We start from the raw sequence: 16,478 nt of genomic DNA on the forward strand, positions 1-16,478 counted from the left end.
GTCAGTACGGAGACTGTGGTGATGTCCCGCTCCCCCCCCCCCCGCCCCCCCGCCAGGTCCTGGGATTTTCCCACAGGCGAGGGCGTGGGGGGCGAGGCCTGGGGAGGGAGCCGGGGACAGGCCCAGTGGACACAGCAGCAGCGGCGCCCGCCCCAGGGACGTCAGCCCCGCGGTGGTCACCACACCGGGCAGAGCCCCCGCAGCTTCTGGGCGGGGTAGGAAGCAGGGAGCAGACCTGTGGGGATGGGCTCTGGGGAGTGACAGGGATGACGGATGCTGCTAATAAGCCTGAGCAAGAGCGTCCCGCCCTTGCCACTCGCCACCTCCCTTCTGTCCCCTCCCGTGAGGAGGCTGGCCTGCCCGCCTGCCCGCCTGCCCGCCTGCCCGCCTGCCTCACCTGCATTTTCTTCCCGTCCCCTGATCTCCTGAGGCCACCGAAAGCGCCCGCTGGGCAGGGCTGGCCAGGGCTGCCCCTCCTGCCACCCCTGCAGCCGCCAGCCCCAGCGGACAGACGGACAGATGGACAGACGGCGTGAGCGGTGTGAGTCGATGCTGCCCCCAGACCAGTTCTCACTAAGACAACAGATCTCATTCTGGGAGGAAAAGGTTTTTGATTCTGTCACCTCTGGGAGCAAAGCGTGGAACTAGGAACAGTGGGAACCTGCGGAGGCTGCTGCCGGAGGACAGACAGGCGGCCGCCACCGCGTTCTGAGCACTACGGCTCTTCCAGGCGCGGACATTCGTCCCAGAGTAGAAAAATAAGTCCGGTGTTTCCCTTTCCCTTCCTCTCTTCATAAAATCAATTAAAGCAGATTTTTAAAAAACTAAGGCAGGGGATCAAGAAGCAAAAAAGTACCAAAGGACACAGGAGTGCAGCGAAGGGTCTCCCGGGCGACGCGGTCCAGGAGCAGGTGGGAGACGGGAGCTTGGGAGCCCTCCTGTGCCTGCGGCCAGCGCCCCTTGGTCCCCCCACCTCCGTCATCACCTGAGGCTCCCCTGCACCCGTGTCTCCTCTCCTTACAGGGACACCAGTCACGGACAAAGACGTAGAGTCCCCCTCATCCATGTGCCTCATGCTGACCTCACACCTCTGAGGGACCCTGTTCCAGGCACCAGCCAGGAGTCTCCCGGAGCCTCAGGGACCGGCCGGCGGGCCAGGCTGGCCCTCCCCGCTCTTCTGGAAGTGGCCTTCTCCGTGCGGCTGCGGCTGCGGCTGCAGCTGCGGGACCAGACAGGATGCAGAGGGGGCGCTGGTGGCCTGAGGGAGGCGAGTGGGCTGAACAGGAGCCACCTGGACGCCCGCCTGGCTCACCCCCTGGCTTATGTCCTGACCATGTCCTGCGTTGTTTTCGTTGATTTTTTTGTTTGTTTGTTTAACTGTTGGAGCTGTTTGGGGTTTTGCCTGATGATTTTCGTGACAATGCATTTGTGTTCTGCTGATGCAGTAAAAGGGCCACTCCCTCCACCCCTGGAGGCTGCCTGCTGGGTGCTGTAAGGGTTAAGATGGAGAGAGACAGCCCCCCCTCCACCCCCGGCACAGGGGCCTGGGACAGGGACGCCCGGGGTTGGGGATGCAGGGGCCTGGGATGGGGAGCCCGGGATTGGGGCACAGGGGCCTGGGACAGGGACGCCCGGGGTTGGGGATGCAGGGGCCTGGGATGGGGAGCCCGGGGTTGGGGGCGCAGGGGCCTGGGACAGGGACGCCCGGGGTTGGGGATGCAGGGGCCTGGGATGGGGAGCCCGGGGTTGGGGGCGCAGGGGCCTGGGACAGGGACTCGCGGGATTGGGGCGCAGGGGCCTGGGATGGGGAGCCCGGGATTGGGGCGCAGGGGCCTGGGACAGGGACGCCCAGGATTGGGGATGCAGGGGCCTGGGATGGGGAGCCCGGGGTTGGGGATGCAGGGGCCTGGGATGGGGAGCCCGGGATTGGGGCGCAGGGGCCTGGGACAGGGACGCCCGGGATTGGGGCGCAGGGGCCTGGGACAGGGACGCCCGGGATTGGGGCGCAGGGGCCTGGGACAGGGACGCACAGGGTTGGGGATGCAGGGGCCTGGGATGGGGAGCCTGGGGTTGGGGGCGCAGGGGCCTGGGACTGGGAATCCAGGGTTGGGGGCGCAGGGGACGGGGAACCCGGGGTTGGGGGCACAGAGGGGGGACGGGGAGCCCGAAGTTGGGGGCATAGGGGACGGGGAGTCGGGGGTTGGGGGCACAGGGGTTGGGGGCACAGGGGTTGGGGGCACAGGGGACGGGGAGCCCGGGGTTGGGGGCACAGAGGTTGGGGGCACAGGGGACGGGGAGCCCGGGGTTGGGGGCGCAGGGGCCTGGGACGGGGAACCCGGGGTTGGGGGCACAGGGGTTGGGGGCACAGGGGCCTGGGACGGGTAACCGTGGTTGGGGGCACAGGGGACGGGGGATGGGGGCGCAGGGGCCTGGGACGGGGAACCTGGGTGGGGTACTGGATTTCCAGGAGCAGAAAGAATGCAGGTGGCCCCCACCCCAGCCGACTGACAGCGAACCCTAAGGCTCCAGCTCCCGGGTAGGAGACTCTCCGCTAGAGCCCACCCCCCTTACCCTGCCTTTGCTCTGTGTCTGCTGTCCTGACAGACACGGCCTCGTCCCGCCCTTTCCTGCCCAGCACCTTCATCTTCCATGTGGGGCAGGTTCCTCTCAGAGCCCAGACAAGCCCAACCTCCGCCAGCCTGCGGCCTGGGGCGGCCCCGGGCTCCCCTCCCACCGAGTCCCAGGTGCTGGAACCCTGCCCCAGCCCGGCCTGTGGGGCCTCGGAGGAAGGGGAGGTGGGTAAAGCAGCAACATGAAGGGCTGACGACGAGGCCAGAACTCACTGGACGAGGGAGGAAACGAGCCCACCTTGCCTCGGTGCCGGGAATGACAGGGACCCAAGTTACAGTTCGAGAGGCCAGGCTTCCACCGGGCCCTGCTGCTCACACGCAATCCATCTCCATGCCCATTAAGAGGCGTCGCAAGACTGGCGTTTGGTGCGCCTTGTCCCCCGGCACCAGGGGACGCTTCTGGCGTTTAGCTCATCGCTTTCATCCTTGTCTTCCATGGGTCAACCGACCTGACCCAGCCCCACGCTGTCACTCATCGTAAGTGAACCTATCAACACGCATGTAATGAACACTCAGGGGAGTATTAACTGTTTGCATGTGAAATTACTTCATTCTTCATGCTTCACGAAAGTCAGTTTTGCATAATAAATTATAATGAGGGCAGCTGACAAGCCTGTCTGGCGGGAGCGACAGGAGGAAGTAAGTGGGACCTCATTGGCTGTGGTCTGTCCCAGGCTGTGGTCTGTCTGAGGCTGTGGTCTGTCCTGAGGCTGTGGTCTGTCTGAGGCTGTGGTCTGTCCCAGGCTGTGGTCTGTCCCAGGCTGTGGTCTGTCTGAGGCTGTGGTCTGTCTGAGGCTGTGGTCTGTCCCAGGCTGTGGTCTGTCCCAGGCTGTGGTCTGTCCCAGGCTGTGGTCTGTCTGAGGCTGTGGTCTGTCCCAGGCTGTGGTCTGTCTGAGGCTGTGGTCTGTCGGAGGCTGTGGTCTGTCCGAGGCTGTGGTCTGTCTGAGGCTGTGGTCTGTCCCAGGCTGTGGTCTGTCTGAGGCTGTGGTCTGTCCCAGGCTGTGGTCTGTCTGAGGCTGTGGTCTGTCTGAGGCTGTGGTCTGTCTGAGGCTGTGGTCTGTCCCAGGCTGTGGTCTGTCTGAGGCTGTGGTCTGTCCCAGGCTGTGGTCTGTCGGAGGCTGTGGTCTGTCTGAGGCTGTGGTCTGTCCCAGGCTGTGGTCTGTCTGAGGCTGTGGTCTATTCTGAGGCTGTGGTCTGTCCCAGGCTGTGGTCTGTCCCAGGCTGTGGTCTGTCTGAGGCTGTGGTCTGTCTGAGGCTGTGGTCTGTCGGAGGCTGTGGTCTATTCTGAGGCTGTGGTCTGTCTGAGGCTGTGGTCTGTCTGAGGCTGTGGTCTGTCTGAGGCTGTGGTCTATTCTGAGGCTGTGGTCTGTCTGAGGCTGTGGTCTATTCTGAGGCTGTGGTCTGTCTGAGGCTGTGGTCTGTCCCAGGCTGTGGTCTGTCTGAGGCTGTGGTCTGTCTGAGGCTGTGGTCTATTCTGAGGCTGTGGTCTATTCTGAGGCTGTGGTCTGTCTGAGGCTGTGGTCTGTCTGAGGCTGTGGTCTATTCTGAGGCTGTGGTCTATTCTGAGGCTGTGGTCTGTCCGAGGCTGTGGTCTGTCCCAGGCTGTGGTCTGTCCCAGGCTGTGGTCTCTCCCGAGGCTGTGGTCTGTCTGAGGCTGTGGTCTGTCGGAGGCTGTGGTCTGTCTGAGGCTGTGGTCTGTCTTGAGGCTGTGGTCTGCCTGAGGCTGTGGTCTGTCCCAGGCTGTGGTCTGTCCCAGGCTGTGGTCTGTCCGAGGCTGTGGTCTGTCCCAGGCTGTGGTCTGTCTGAGGCTGTGGTCTGTCGGAGGCTGTGGTCTGTCCGAGGCTGTGGTCTGTCTGAGGCTGTGGTCTGTCTGAGGCTGTGGTCTGTCGGAGGCTGTGGTCTGTCTGAGGCTGTGATCTGTCTTGAGGCTGTGGTCTGTCTGAGGCTGTGGTCTGTCCCAGGCTGTGGTCTGTCTGAGGCTGTGGTCTGTCCCAGGCTGTGGTCTGTCCCAGGCTGTGGTCTGTCTTGAGGCTGTGGTCTGTCCTGAGGCTGTGGTCTGTCCCAGGCTGTGGTCTGTCCTGAGGCTGTGGTCTGTCCCAGGCGGCACAGCAGCCGCTGGCCCTCGTGTCCCTTCCCTCCGTCCCCAAAATCCTGGTCCTTTCAACATCTCTTTGACCCTGAAAAACCCGTCAGTGCCCGGGAGATGGGCACCGTCCAGTCTCCCCCGAGTGCAGAGCTTCATAAATCCACCTCAGAAGGACCTACCTGCCGCTGACTGAACCCCCGTCAGAATCCTCCTCGTCCATTTGTGGCCTCACCAGTTCTGCTGAGTGGACACCTGGCCAGTCCATTCTGTGGGGTTCCCGACAGCGTGGTTCCGGCATTCGCTGCGCTGTGCAGTCACACTGGGGACCCCACCCTCCCACCCGCCACCCCCTGCTAACGGGTATGACACCACGGCCCACAGACTTGACCACTGATCTGTGACCGTGCTCTGTAGACATCAGCTGTGTGAGGCGCAGGACCCACCCCCTGAAACACTGTGTCTGATGGGAGCGCCTGGGAGCCTGCGCTGGTGAGTACCTATCTCCGCCAGAATTGTCACCAGATGGGTCAGTGTTCTGGGTGAAGTTTCCTTGGCTTTGGAGGGGTTTTTGATCTCATTGTTTTCATAAGAAGAAACTATTTGGCTTTAAAAAATATGATTTTCCATCCGGCTGGTGTGGCTCTGTAGTTGAGCGTCTATCTATGAACCAGGAGGTGGCAGTTCGATTCTGATCAAGGGCACATGCTGGGTTGTGGGCTCAGTCCCCAGTGGGCGGCGTGCAGGAGGCAGCGGATCGATGATCTCTCTCATCTTTCTCTCTCGCCTCCCTCCCTCTCTGAAATCAATAAAAATCTATTTTTAAGAAAGCACATCATTTTCCAACAAGCTGCATCTGCATTGGATGGCCCAACATAGACCCCTCTGCCTTCCTCTAACACTGGGGTCGCCTCCTGTCACCAGTGCCCTGAGGGCTGCAGAACCCTGACTTCTGTGTGGTCATGGCCATTGTGCATGCCTGGGGCTGGGTGCTTGGGGCTGGGCCGTGTCTGCACTGCTGCTCAGGGGGCGTGGCTGATGGCTCAGGGGCGTGGCTCAGGGCGTGGCTGAGGGAAGGAGAAGGTCCCTGAACCTTTGCCTCAGTTATCTGGACTTTCCTGCTTCAGCCAGTTCTGGCCTCCGTTTCCACATCACCTGACAGGTAGACACAGGTGGCGTGGAGTCCTCTGGGCTTTTTATTTTTCTACTAGAGGCCCGGTGCACATCCTGTGCCCTCTCGCAGTCTGGGACCCCTCAGGAGATAATGACCTGCTGGCTTAGGCCTGCTCCCGGGTGGCAGAGGGCAGGCCCAATCCCTAGGTGCAGCCCCTGGTCGGGCTCAGAGCAGGGCCAATTGGGGAGTTGGGGCACTGCCCCCTGTCATGCACAGAGCAGGGCGGATCGGGAGGTTGCGATGCCACCCCTAGTCACGCTCAGGGTACAGCCGATTGGGGGGTTGGGGCACCGCCCCCTGTCACACTCAAGGCAGGGTCGATAGGGAAGTTGCGGCGCCACCCCCTGTCACGCACAGAGCAAGGCCCATCAGGGGGGTTGGGGCTCCATACCCTGTCACACACAGAGCAGGGCCGATCAGGGGGTTGAGGAGCTCCCCCCTGTCACTCACAGAGCAGGGCCGATAGGGGAGTTGGGGCACTGCCCCGTCACAGAGCAGGGTGGATCAGGGGGTTGGGGTGCTGCCCCTGTCATGCACAGAGCAGGGTCCATCAGTGGGTTGAGGAGCTGCCCCCTGTCACTCACAGAGTAGGGCCGATAGGGGAGTTGGGGCACCGCCCCCTGTCACACACAGAGCAGGGCCGATCAGGGGGTTGGGGCACTGCACCCTGTCACACACAGAGCAGGGCCGATCAGGGGGTTAGGGCGCTGCACCCTGTCACACACAGAGCCGCAGGGCGATCAGGGGGTTGGGGAGCTCCCCCCTATCAGGCACAGAGCAGGGCTGATCAGGGGGTTGGGGCGCCTTCCCCTGTCACGAACAGAGCAGGGCGGATAGGGAGGTTGTGGCCCCGCCCCCTGTCACACACAGAGCCGCAGGGCGATCAGGGGGTTTGGGCGCTGCCCCCTGTCACGCTGATCCCGGTGCTGGGAGGCATATTACCCTTTTACTATATAGGATAGAGGCCTGGTGCACGGGTGGGGGCTGGCTGGTTTGCCCTGAAGGGTGTCCTGGATCAGGGTGGGGGTCCCCACTGGGGTGCCTGGCCAGTCTGGCTGAGGGGCTGAGGGCCGTTTTCAGGCTGGCGGGTGACTGAAGCTCCCAACCGCTCCTTTTTTTTTTTTTTTTTTTCTTATTCTGGGCCAGCTTTAGCTCTGAGGCCTTGGCTGCTAAAAGCAGGTTTCTGGCCTTTGTTTACCTTCTGTATTTGATACAATGTTGCAGTCCGGCTGGCTGAAGCCCGGCTGACTAACGCAGGTTTCTGGGGTTTTGTTTAGCTTCTATATTTGCAACATAGTTGCTTAGAGTTGCAGCTGAGAGGCCGGCAAGTCAGGCGGGGAATGTTGGAGTCCGCAGTCACTGGAGCAAGCAAGCCTCCTGTTCGCTTCAGTGCATGGCTGCCGGCCGCCATCTTGGCTGGCAGTTAATTTGCATATCGCCCTGATTAGCCCATGGGAAGGGTAGCGGATGTACGGCTAATTACCATGTTTCTCTTTTATTAGATAGGACTAGAGGCCCGATGCATGAAATTCGTGCAAGAGTAGGCCTTCCTTCCCCCGGCTGCTGGCACCGGCTTCCCTCTGGTACCCAGGACCCAGGCTTCCCTTGTAGCCCCAGCTTCGTCCGGAAGGTCCTCCAGGAGGATGTCTGGTCTAATTAGCATATTACACTTTTATTATTACAGATATTTTAAATTCCAAGATGATCAGCATGGCCCTGAACAGAATAGGTAACCCATGGCCCTGGCCGGGAGGCAGCCAATCGCTGTTCCTCTCTCTCTCTCTCTGCCCCCCCCTTCCACTCTCTCTAAAAATCAGTGGAAAGAATATCCCCAGTGCACCTGGGCCGGGCAGGCAAGGCAGCCTCTCCTCCAACCAGGCAACTCCGGAGCGGCCCAGTGGTGTGAGGCCCTGGATGTTGGGTTCCTGCCCCGCCTCACCTCCTTGCCATCACCCTTCTGCTGACCTCACCGATCAACCTATTAACAAGACTAGGGGAGACCAAGATGGCGGCGTAGGTAAACATCGGAGAACACTGCCGCAAACAACCATTTCAAAAATACAACTAAAAGACTGAACGGACATCACCCAGAACCACAGGAAGGCTGGCTGAAGAGAGACTCTACAACTAGAAGGAAAGAGAACAGCAAATCGAGGCTCAGAGGCGGCGCAGTGTGGAAAATACAAAGGTACCGAGGTGCGCGCGCAAAGCGGGCTGGTGGCTGAGGGCGCGGTTGTCGTTTTCGGTCGGGAGTGAGTCTCAGACTCTGGGCTCCAGATCCGGGCGAGTCTCTAGGGACCCAGACTCAAACGGGAGAAGCGGGATTATCCGGCATCAGTTGGAACCTGAGGGCAGCTTTCTCTCCGAGGTTTGCAGCGGCTGCCGGGGTTCTGAGAAGCAGAGCCTCTGGGAACGGGACTGAGCGTGGCCATAACTGCTCCCTCCACCCGCCCTGTTGATCCCGCCCCGCCCAAAGCCTGCGCACAGCCATTTGCCAATCGCCTCAGGCAAAGGCTGGACTAGCACCTCCCCAGAAGGCAGACGTGTTCCACACAGCTGATTTCCACAGCCAGTCGACCTGGGGGTCAAATCCCTCTAGTGTTAACTACAACAATTAAGGCTTGGCTAGAACAAGACTGCGCACAGAGACCACAAGGGGGTGCACCAAGAAAGCATAAAAGATGCGGAGACAAAAAAACATGACAGAAATGGAGGATATGGAGCTAAGAATCGCAATTTTGAGGGCTTGCCATAAATTTGTGCAGAGCCTCACGAAAACTAATGAGACCCTCGATGCTACGATAAAGAAATTAGAAAGTAAGCATACACGGACTGAAATAAAGAATATTATACCCAATAGCAGACCAGAGGAGTACAATAATCAAACCAAAGATTCGACAAAAAACACCCAATTGGAAAAGCAAAATGAAAAAAGAATCCGAAAGTGTGAAGATAGTGTAAGGAGCCTCAGGGACAGTTTTAAGCGGTCTAATATCAGAGTCATTGGAGTCCCAGAAGATGAGAGACAGCAAGATATTGAAAACCTATTTCAAGAAATAATGGCAGAAAACTTCCCCCACCTGGTGAAAGAAATGGACTTACAGGTCCAAGAAGCGCAGAGAACCCCAAACAAAAGGAATCCAAAGAGGACCACACCAAGACACATCATCATTAAAATGCCAAGAGCAAAAGACAAAGAGAAAATCTTAAAAGCAGCAAGAGAAAGAGGCTCAATTACCTACAAGGGAATACCCATACGACTGTCAGCTGATTTCTCAACAGAAACTTTGCAGGCCAGAAGGGAATGGCAAGAAATATTCAAAGTGCTGAATACCAAGAACCTACAACCAAGATTACTTTATCCAGCAAAGCTATCATTCAGAATTGAAGGTCAGATAAAGAGCTTCACAGATAAGGAAAAGCTAAAGGAGTTCATCACCGCCAAACCAGTATTATATGAAATGCTGAAAGGTATCCTTTAAGAAGAGGAAGAAGAAGAAAAAGGTAAAGATACAAATTATGAACAACAAACATGCATCTATCAACAAATGAATCTAAGAATCAAGTGAATAAATAACCTGATGTACAGAATGAACTGGTGATTATAATAGAATCAGGGACATAGAAAGGGAATAGACTGACTATTCTTGGGGGAAAAAGGGGTGTGGGAGATGCGGGAAGTGACTGGACAAAAATCATGCACCTATGGATGAACACAGTGGGTGGGGAGTGAGGGTGGAGGGTGGGGTGGGAGCTGGAAGGAGGGGAGTTATGGGGGGAAAAAAGAGGAACAAATGTAATAATCTGAACAATAAAGATTTAATTTAAAAAAAAAAAAAAAAAAACAAGACTAACCATGACGGACGGACTGCTCCGGTCCCCTGCACACCACAAATTTGGGGGACAGAGAGTCCCCCCAGACTGGCCTGGACCCTGGGGGATGTAGTGGCTCATACGGCCTTAGCCTGTCCCCACCCACTGCCCACGACAAGGACCCTTTCCTTCGCTGGAACATTGGTGCCAGCGCCTCCCTGTCCCCACAGGTGGCCCTGGACCCTGAAATGGGTTCTTCTCCTCCCCTGGCTTTCCTGCCCCACCTGGGTCTCTCCGCGGGGGTGAGAGGGCCGCTGGCCGTCGCGGCCCACCCCAGGGGAGCCCGGAGCCGGGCGCTCAGTCACCCGGAGGAGGCGCTGAACCCAGGGCCCTGGGCAGGTGTTTGTAAAGCTTGGAGGTGCCTCCGGCCATTCTCGAGGGACTAGGCAGCCTGGGGCTTCCTGGGGGGGGGGGGGGGGGGGGGGAACGCCCTCACGTGGCTGAAGCCCCCGGGGAGGCCGGGGGGGGGGGGGGGGGGCGACGCTGGAGGGCAGGCCCGGGCGAAGGGTGGAGGGGAGCCCGGCCTCCGTCCCCACTCGGGCCGCTTCTGCCTCTGTCGGAGGTGGGGATGGAGGAGACGCGGCCAGGCCCTGCCCATCGTCTCTGCTGCCACGGAAGGAGCGCCCCAAGGTCACAGGGGTCACCGAGCCTGGCACGCTTTTCCAGCGCCAGCAGCCGGCGCTGAGCCGGCCGCTCCCGCTCGGGCACCTGGGACTCGGAAATGCGGCTCCTGATGGAAAACTCGGGGGTTTTCCCAAGAAGCAGGGGAAGGGGGGGCGAGGCGCTCATCTGCATCGCAGATCGCCGCTCGAAGAAAATGGGGCATCCATAATTCATGGCACGTGGGGGGGCGCCTCCTAGCAACCGAGTCCTGGCAAGGCGCCCGACAGCCGCGTGGGCGTCCAGGCCGCCGGGGCTGCTGCCGCGGTGTCCGAGGGGCGGGGAACGCGGCTGGGCGGGCGGAGGTGGCTCCGAGCCACGGAAAACGGGGCCAATATCCGGGCCGGCCGCTCCCCAGAGCCCGAGGCTGCGCCCCCACATGGAAGCCCTCCCTCTCGCCCCAGGCCGCGGGGCCCCGAGAGCCGGCTCTGCGGGCCTCAGGTGCCTGGGGAGCGGCTCGGGACCCCAGCAGGGTCCCCGCAGGCCCCCCTCCGTGGCAGCCCCGGGAACCAGAACCACTCGCCCCTCGTCCTGCGCGGCCGTGCGACCAGTACGCGCGCGCGCGCGCACCCACGGAAAGCCCCTGACATTCATGGGAGGGGGGTCCTGCTCGTGAAATACTGGGGCGCTGGGCTTTCAGGAAGACTTGACGGCCACCCCGACACCCGCCGTCCACACGGTTCTCCAGAAGGAAAGGCCTGTGGCGGCCCCGAGGGTCCCGGGCGCCGGGCGTGAATGTGGCGTCTAGCGGCTCTGACCGCCCTTTGCTCCTCTGAGGGGAGGTATTAGATGAGTTCTCTCTGCTGCGGCCCCAGTATCCAGGGCCCTCCCCGCGGCCGCCGCCGCCAGCACCCTGATGGACTTACATGGGAGCCTGCACCCCCAGGCCAGTGCGCTCAATGGTTAGAGCAAGACCCTCGCACCAAAAGTCAAAGGTCACGAGTAATCTAACTCAGTCAGGGGCATGCATGTACCTGGGTGGCAGGTTCATCCCTGGCCCTGGTCGGGGCACAAGTGGGAGGCAGCCAATCGATGTGTCTCTCTTGCATCAATGTTTCCCTCCTTCCCTCCCTTTCACTCTAAAAATGAATGGGAAAAATATCCTCGTGTGAGGATTAAAAAAACAAGGGGTCTGCACACTGCTTTATTTTTTATATATATATTTTATTGATTTTCTACAGAGAGGAAGAGAGAGGGATAGAGAGTTAGAAACATCGATCAGCAGCCTCCTGCACACCCCCTTACTGGGGATGTGCCCACAACCAAGGTACATGCCCTTGACCGGAATCGAACCTGGGACCCTTGAGTCTGCAGGCCGACGCTCTATCCGCTGAGCTAAACCAGTTAGGCCTGGTCATTCAGTTTAAACCCCCTGATCTTTTCTCCCTAATGATTTTATTTTGCCGAGGGGGCAATGTAGGCGCTGGGCCCCTCCCTCCAACTCATTTCAGCCTTGATTACGTAAGACTGACTCATTTACTGCATGTGGTGTGCATCATGTCTGTGCCCATGCCTGTGTGCGAGGGGGTGGAGGCAAGTTTCCTGACCACAGTCCTAGTTTCTTTTGTGGAGGCGCCCTCTAGTGGCCGCAGGAAAGATTGCACCATGAAATGCCACCTTGCATGAGAACTCACCCATGTTCATGTTATGGAAATTTTTCAGAAAATATTTTATTTGGGGTTTGAAAAGTTGGGACACCAAAATACTAAGGCACAGAAACCCCATTCTTGCCAGACTCCTGAGAGCAGGGTCCCTGTGCAGGCGCCTGGGCACAGTAGCAAGTCCCACACACAGGCTTGTCCTAAGTCAAAGACAGAGACCAAGGTGCCGCCCTGCTTTTGCCCCCCGTCTACTCTGCTCTCGGGGGCCCCTTCTCTGCAGTGTCCTGCCAGGCGGCACTGAGGACGGACTGTCTGTCTGTCCGGGGGTTAGTGAGGTGCTGCCTTCTCCCAGGCTCACACTCAGCGTACCGGGTGCTCCCTGAGGCCCGGTGGGGGGTGAGGGCCAAGAAGGGGCACATTGGCAGGACCTGTGCCTGGTGTCCATGGGTCCTGACACCAAGGACGACCTGGCAGGTGATGAGTGACCCATCAGGTGACGGGCAGCCCACGGGTGCTTCTCCGCACTGACCATCACCCCCGCCAACAACCTGCGTCCACCCTGGACACGGGGCCATGGCCCAGCCAGTGACCAGCGGCTCCAGCTCCAGGTTAACCTCTGCCTTTGATGTGGCACAGAGGCTGCGAACCCTTCTTCATAATCAAACCCCCGGCAGGCGGGGGCGCTTCTTCCCAGGGGAAGCAGGTGGAAGAGGGTCATCGCACTCGCCTGTGGGTGTCTGCAGCCTCCGCAGCAGCCACCATGGGGAGCGTCCCTGTGGGCGAAGGGTCCCCGCAGAGACCAGCTGTGCCCGGGGCCAGGGTGCAGTATTTTATTTTGTCTTTATTTTTAATATTTTTATTGATTTCAGAGAGGGAGAGATAGAAACACCAAGGATGGGAGAGAATCATTGATGGGCTGTCTCCTGTGCCCCCACTGGGGATCAAGCCCACAACCTGGCATGTGCCCTGACCGGGAAGCCATTACCTCTTGGTTCCTAGGTCAACGATCAACCACTGATCCACTCCAGCCGGGAAGGGGTTGGGATGAAGCGGGAGGGGAGCCCAGCAGGGGAACTGGGCGTGGTACTGGGTCAGACAAGGCCGGTGTGTGCTCTGTGTGGGTGAGCAGAGGAGGACGTGGCGAGGGGCAGGATGACCCCAAGAAAGCCCCCCAGGCTAGAGACCACAGGGTGACACAGCAGGCCCCTGGAACATGGGCAAGGGAAGTGGAGACAGTGAGGTGACGTCCCAGTGCCCCACGCCCTTGCAGGAGGCAGTTGCTGCTTCAGGACTGGTGGCCGCTATGTCTTCCCACAGCCGGTAGGGTCACCGTCACCTTTAGGGTCACCTGTCGCCTGTGGGGTCACCTGTTGACTGTAGAGTCACTGCCACCTGATGGGTCACCTGTCACCTATCAGGTCACCTGTCACGTGTAAGGTCACCCCTCATCTGTAGGGTCACCTGCCACCTGTAGTGTCACCGTTGCCTGTAGGGTCACTGTCGCCTATGGGTCATCTATCACCTGACAGGTCGCCTGTGGCATTAGGAGGCCATGGACACTGGGTGTGGACGCTGACAAGGCAAACCTCGCAACAAACATGGAGACGCACGATGGTCTGAAACGCCATGTTCCTGGGACACAGAAGAGAGGGCGACGGAACGCCAGACCTTCCGGGCTGCGCACCTTCTCCTACACCCAGTTAGCACGGGAGACTCGGCGTGGGGTGGCACAGGGTCATTTAAATGTCACCGTCATAACTATCATGTCTGCAACCGCTTAGTGCGTTTATTCACATGTATAACATGCTCATAAACACTGAAATGAGACAAACCCAAAACCAGCAGGAGCCACCCTGGCCGGTGCTCAGTGGTTAGAGCGTTGGCCTGTGAACCAAAGGGTCTCATACCTGGGTTGCATGCTCAATCCCTGGCCCCGGTCGGGGCACATGCGGGAGGCAACCAATAGGTGTCTCTCTCACATCAATGTTTCTCTCTCCCTCCCCCACTCCCTCCTTTCCATTCTCTAAAAATCTATGGGCCCTAGCTGGTTTGCTCAGTGGATAGAGCATCAGCCTATGGACTGCAGGGTCCCAGGTTCAATTCCAGTCAGGGCATATGCCTGGGTTGTCAGCTCGATCCCCAGTGTGGGGCGTGCAGGAGGCAGCCAATCAATGGTTCTCTCTCATCATTGATGTTTCTCTCTCTCTCTCCCCCTTCCTCTGAAATCAATACAAATATATCTTTTTAAAAATAATAAAAATGAAAGGAAAAGGAAAAAATATCCTCGGGTGAAGATTAACAACGAAGAAAACCAGCAGGAGCCGTTGCGAAGGAGGGTGGGCGAGCAGGACTCCAGGTACCCGGGACCTTGGGGGGCGCAGCCTGAAGCGGGCGGTGTGTAGGGTTCACCAGCCTCGTGCGGGCACCAGGTCTGAGGCCTATGTGACTGCAGGGCCAGGTGGGTGGGGGCGGAGCTTGCACCCCACTTCACACTGAGGCTTGGGGAACATACATGTGGCCCAGGGCCCATGTTCTCACCTGTGAAAGGACAGTGACACGGCCGGGCTTGGACACAGCCATGGTCACAGCACCGCCCAAGCCGCCCGAGCCCCACGTGCCCACAGAAGCCCCTGCTCCCCTGCTCCACCCGCCCCCTGGGCTGAAGGACAGGGTGTCAGTGATGTCCCTGGGCAAAGGACCCAGCGTGTGCCCGGGACAGGCAGTGTTTCTGAGGTGTGGGCGGTGGACTTGGGGCGCAGCCTGCCCTGACCCCCAGCGCACCCAGGCCACTTTCTTGGGCGGGAAGGGTTATGGGGCCATCATCGGGGCCACCTGGGCCACTCACTGTACGATGGCTCCTCATGAAACAACTTTTATGACATAAAAACTGGATTTCATTTGTTCACTGAGAATGAATGCACTGAAGGGAAAGCCTGGGCGCCCAGGGGCAGAGGCCGTCACCGCTGCCGCAGTGTGAGGTCACCGTGCCCGCCGAGACCCTTGCAGGAGTCAGGAGCAGCGGCACCAGAGGCCAGGATAGGCCTTCCCCAGGGGACCCTCTGTGGATGGCCAGTTCCAGGGGGACCTGTGAGGGCTGGAGGGACAGGGAGGATGAGGGCTGAACCACGGAGGCTGGGCACGCTGGGTGACGTGCTTGGTGGCTGACACCCCCCACATCCACTCCTGCTCTTGCCCCCACCTCCTCAGCCACCTCAGGGCCGAGAATGCCGTGGAGGCGGTGGGGACGGATGTGCGTCATGTCCCTGAAGCACACACTGGGTCTGTCTGGTGTATTTACGACCCCCTCCCCCCACCCAGGCACAGCTTAACGCGTGGTGAGCCCGTGCACAGGCTGGGAGCAGGGACCTGCCCACACCTCTTCCCCCCACGAGGCCAGTCATGCAATTCCTGTCACTCTTTTCTTCAGAAGAAATGACCTGAGCAGCCACCGTGTGGGGTTGGGGGGCGAAGGTGCCAGCACACACGGGGTGCCTGCTGCCGGGCGCAGCCATGGCTCTGGCTCTCACCTGACCTGGCAACAGGAGGAGGCCCTTCCAGCTGACAGGAGGCCATGCTGGCCTGTCACCTGGCTCTCAGGGGCGCTCTGATCCGGGAAGAGTCCCCCAGGGACCTGGCTGCCTATGGACGGTGGCAAGTTCCGGGAAAGCCCTCTCGGCAAACCCTCGAGGCGGAAGCTGGCAGCCTGGACATCCGGGTAGAATCCTGAGCCTGAGCCTTCGGGCCTGGGCTCCACCAGCCAGCTGTCCAAGGGAGGGGCCTCACGGAGCCGGCAGGATGGAGCCCGGGGACCATGCAGGCCCTCCGTGCGCACACGGTGCCCATGAGACTTTCCCACCCCAGGGCGAGCGCGGAGGCGGGGCGGACACACCCCTCGCTGACTGTCCTGACAGCCCCGAGCAGGGGGCAGACGCCCGGAAGGCATCGTGCCCGCTCTGCGTTGACCGTTGCAGACTGGAGTCGGGCCAGCATGGCAGGCAATGCTCGCTGAGCCGCTGGTCAGCTATAGGCCAACGGCTCATGAGAGCCCAGTCCTGTGTGCTCCTGTGGGCAGAGCCAGGCGGGCGGAGGTGGAGGGCCCGCCCGGCAGGTGTGGGGAAGGTCTGCCCTGGGCAAGCCCGCCCGACCAGGGCTGACACATGAACTTAGATCCCACCCACTAAAACCTCATTTTGGCAAAAAGAAGATCAGGTGTGACCGCTCGCCCCTGTCACGGCCCCACCGTCTCCAGGCTACGAACGATGTTTGAGGGTTTCCCGTGTCCTGGTTTTGAGGGGCCACGGGGGGAGGGTACAGGGATCTCTAGGAGGACTGTTTGTGCAACTTCCTGTGAACATGTGTGCACTTCACAAGTATGATTGGAGGGTTTGGCAGCCTTTAATCCTCCTAACACAGGCCAAAAGCTCTGTCCCCAGAGGTGACCCCCAAGCAGGAGGTAG

The sequence above is a fragment of the Myotis yumanensis genome, unplaced genomic scaffold (genome assembly GCF_028538775.1).
Source record: "Myotis yumanensis isolate MYYU_CA2020_CCGP unplaced genomic scaffold, mMyoYum1.0.hap1 SCAF_9, whole genome shotgun sequence".
Taxonomy (NCBI): Eukaryota; Metazoa; Chordata; class Mammalia; order Chiroptera; family Vespertilionidae; genus Myotis; species Myotis yumanensis.